Here is a 4,534-nt window from a genome sequence, read left to right on the forward strand (position 1 = left end):
TGACTTTTGTATATAATTGAAGTATAAGGAATTTATTCTTAAGTTTGAAAGAGTGAAAATAAGGCCAGTACACAGACTTACACAGACAAAGACAAGAGACAAATCCTAGCTAGGAGATCCCCGGCTTGCGTGCCAATATGGCTCCATGGCTCTGAGATGTCGAGGCTTGATATTCATCCTCCTTTAAACGGTCCCGGAGAGGAGGTCTCTGAAAAAGGTTACATGAGTACATTTGATATTTTAACTTAAGGCAAACATTTTGCAACTAACGTGTGGTGCCAGAGAGCAAGCAAGGATTTACAGAAGTGGAATGGTGGTTAATAGGTAATTCTTAAAGTACGAAGGTAGTGGGGTAAGGGGAACTTCAGTATCTCTTCTACAAACATTCTAGTTGACCATATACACATTCCTGTCCTTGATTAGGGCAATAGGGGAAATTCCTTTATTATCTAGTCTTCATAAAGGGTTACTTCTACCTATTATGTGGGGAATTTCTAATTGAATCAACTTGGGGGATTTACTCCTTCACAGTGCCTGCACTACAAATCCACTACTCCTGGTGGCCTTTTCCCCCCATTTTTTGGGAAAGGACAGAGAGAAATTGAGGGGGAGGGGGAATAGAGAGGGAGAGAGAAAGAGAGATACTTGTAGATCTGCTTCACCACTTATGAAGCTTCCCCCTTGCATGTGGGGAGTGGGGGCTTGAACTCAGATCCTTGCGTGGGTCTTTGCACCTAGTACTATGTGTAGTACTATGTGTGCTTAACTTGGTGCACCACTGTTTGCCCCCCCCCAAAGCCTATCTTCTGACAAGTATCAACTGTGACATATCTGAGTCCATATTACCAATATTTGATAACACAATCAATAAACATTACCTTCAAAATGTTTTTGTACAGTTATTTATGTCCATGTTTAGTTTTATTCTTTATATCAATGAATTAACAGATAACCTTTTCTTAGTTTAAATAATAATTATCTGATGAAACTCCAACACACATTCATGATAAAACTATTCAGTAAAATAGCACCAGGGGTAATTTCCATAACTTAATAAATAATTTGACAACTGTACAGCAATGATGCACTTCTAGAGCAGATGTCTGAAGAATACACCATCTCCCCAATAAACAGAATCAGTGTAAATGGGGAAACATGTTTATTCTTTCAAAAGCATACTATTTGAAAATCCAGGGGTGGGGTGGGGCTGGATGCTGAGGAGGTAACATAATGGTTCTGCAAAAAGACTTTCATGCCTGAGGCAATGAGTTACCAGGGTGAATCCCCAGCATCACCATAAACAAGACCTGGGTAATACTCTGGTCTTTCTCTCTGTATCTTCCTCTCATTAAAATAAAAATAAATACAAAAAGTTAAGTCCCCGGAAAGCATGCTATGGGGACTGTAGAATATATATATATATATATATATATATATATAATTCGGTCAGAATAGTAAAAAAACAAAAAACAAAAAAAACACTTATTACTCACTCTTTCTTGTTGTCTATCCATCCTGCTGTGACTAGAGACCCAGCTGAGGCAAGTGAAGCAATTGAGGCAAGTGAAGCCAAGAGCACAAAATAACTGCTACAGTGCACTATCACACCTCTGCCTTCTAGTAGAAGCTGCTGTGTTATCTTCCAAGAAAGAACAGATCCATGGTTTTTCTCACCTCCCTCCATCTATGTGGTCCAGAAGCTAAAATCTAGATTAGTGATATCAAGAGTTTGAAGATCTCGTGTCCTAGAAGTCTCCACCACAAGACAGCAACACTTCTATAAAAATGACACCATCTCTGCAGACAATAACTTGGGTCCACCTTCATATCAGATGGCAGGCTCAGGCAAAATCTAGTAAAGTCATAGACCCCTTGAAATATACCTTAAATAGATCTACTTGCTTTTTCCAAAACTGAGACCCAAAATCTTCATCTGCAATATTCTTGCCTTTAGGTTCATGATTAGTCAACAATTTGTTCTGCTTTCTATCTTAACTTTTTTTCAACCACCTGGTTCCAGATGCTACCATGATGCCAACCTGACTTCCCTGGGCAGACGACCCCACCAATGTGACCTGGAGCCCCGCTTCCCCAGAGCCCTGTCCCACTAGGGAAAGAGAGACAGGCTAGGAGTATGGATTGACCTATCAACACCCATGTTCAGTGGGGAAACAAGTTACAGAAGCCAGACCTTCCACCTTCTGCACCCCATAATGACCCTTGGTCCATACTCCCAGAGGGATAAAGAATAGGAAAGCTATTAAGGGAGGGGATAGGATACAGGGTTCTGGTTGTGGGAACTGTGTGGAAATGTGCCCCTCTTATCCTATGGTCTTGTTAATATTTCCATTTTTATAAATAAAAATAAAAAAAGAAATAACACAGCAAGAATACCAGATCCTGATCACCCCTTCTCCCAGCTGACTTGTAGGGAAGAGAGGTTGACAGTGGACATAGCAGGTGTAGAGGTTCTGAAATCAGAGGCTACTGTGGTTCACTCAGTGACCTGACCTTAAAGCAAAGCTGTCATATAGAGAGAAGTGTCCTCTCTACACACTCCTTGGTGCCTGGTAGCTGGGTGTTAAGGTTCTTTTTTTCTCAGGAGGAAAGAAACAATATACAGAATTCTCCAAATGTCTCCTTCAGAAGAAGTGACTTTATCTGAAAAGAAACGTGAAGAGATTCAGTTCAAATCTTAAGTGTGCTCTGAAACTCTGAAGCTTTCCAGAAGGGAAGGTGGAGGTGGGGTATGTAAACTGGGTCAAATTGTGTGGAGATAGATGGAAATTAGACTTCTGGAGATGAATATAGTGTAATATACACAGATATTGATTTGTAAGGCGATATATCTGAAGTCTACATTAATATCAATAAATATTACTTTAATAAAAAGTTTGGGTGCCAGGAGATTAGAGAAGAAAGTTGGTAGAATCACTGCTTAACATGTTTTGCAGACACCCATCACAGGAAGCTAAGAAATGGTATCCATGTGTCAACAACTGTACGTTAAAGCATTATCTCCCCCACATCAATACAATGATTTGGAGGGAAAAAAAAAAGAATCACTGCTTAACATTATTGTATTTAAGGGGCCAGGTGGTGGCACACCTGGTTTAGCACACATGTTACAATAAGCAAGGTCCCAGGTTTGAGCCCCAGTACCCACCTTCAGGGGTGAAAGCTTTGCAAGTGGTGAAGCAGAGTAGCATGTGTCTCTCTGTCTCTTTCCCTCTCTATCACCCCCTTCCCTCTCAATTTCTGGCTGTCTCTATCAAATAAATAAAGATAAAAAATTCTTTAAAATTTTATTATTTTTAATATTTTATTTATTAATAAGAAAGTGAGGATAAATAAAACCAGGACATAATTCTAGAACAGATTCTTCTTCTAGCATTTGCCCTTCTTTCGTAGCCAGTCAACAGCATCAGGTTGAGCCTGATGTCAAGTTTCGAGACCTCCTTTGAATCTGGAGAGATGGCAGTCGTTGACTATGTGGGTCATAGTCTGTCTGTAGCCACAGGGGCAGTTCGGGTCGTCTCTGGCTCCCTAGCGATGGAACATAGCGGCTCACTGGCCATGGCCTGTTTGATAGCAATTGAGGAGGGCCCAATCATAACGTGCTAGGTCAAAGCCGGGTTGACGTTTGCAGGGGTCTGTGATGAGGTGTTTGTTCTTTACCTCAGCTGACTGCCAACTCTGTTTCCAAGAGTCTGGAACAGAGAAGTTCAGTGTAGGCGTAGGGGACCAGATTGGGTGACGAGACGTCAAGCGTTGGACAGGGTGGGCGAAGATATCCGCTTATATTGGCAGATCCGGTTGAGCGTAGACGTGGGAAATGAACTTAGATGATGCCTCATCCCGACGAATATCTAGTGGGGCGATGTTGCTAAGAACTGGCAGCCATGGAACCGGGGTGGAACGGATGGTTCCAGAAATGATCCTCATGGAGGAATATAATTTGGAATCGACCAAGTGGATATGGGGGCTACGGAACCATCCTGGGGCACAGTATTCTGCAGTGGAATAGCATAATGCCAGAGATGATGATCGTAGTGTGGAAGCGCTCATGCCCCATGAGGAGCTGGCCAGTCTTGCAATGATGTTATTCCTTGCGCCCACCTTTGCTGCAGTTTTTATGAGATGTTCGTGAAATGACAGAGTGCGATCGAGAGTAACACCAAGATAGACTGGCTGGGCTTCATGCCGGATTCTAGTATCACGAAGCTGCACATTAAGCTCACGGGAGGCCGAGGCATGGTGTAGATGGAAAACAGATGATACCGTTTTTGCAGTGCTAAGGATTAGTCGCCATTTTTTACAGTAATCAGATATCAGAGACATGTCTTTCGTGAGTGTTTCCTCGAGGATGTCGAACTTTGATGCCTGAGTTGCACAGCAGATGTCATCAGCATAGATGAACTTCCTTGAAGAAGTTTTTGGGAGGTCATTAAATAGCGTAGGAGCCAGAACAGAGCCCTGGGGGGAGGCCACTTGAAACAAGTCTCCATCTGCTAGACTTGTCACCCAGATGCAC

The sequence above is a fragment of the Erinaceus europaeus genome, chromosome 14, assembly GCF_950295315.1.
Source record: "Erinaceus europaeus chromosome 14, mEriEur2.1, whole genome shotgun sequence".
NCBI classification, from domain to species: Eukaryota; Metazoa; Chordata; class Mammalia; order Eulipotyphla; family Erinaceidae; genus Erinaceus; species Erinaceus europaeus.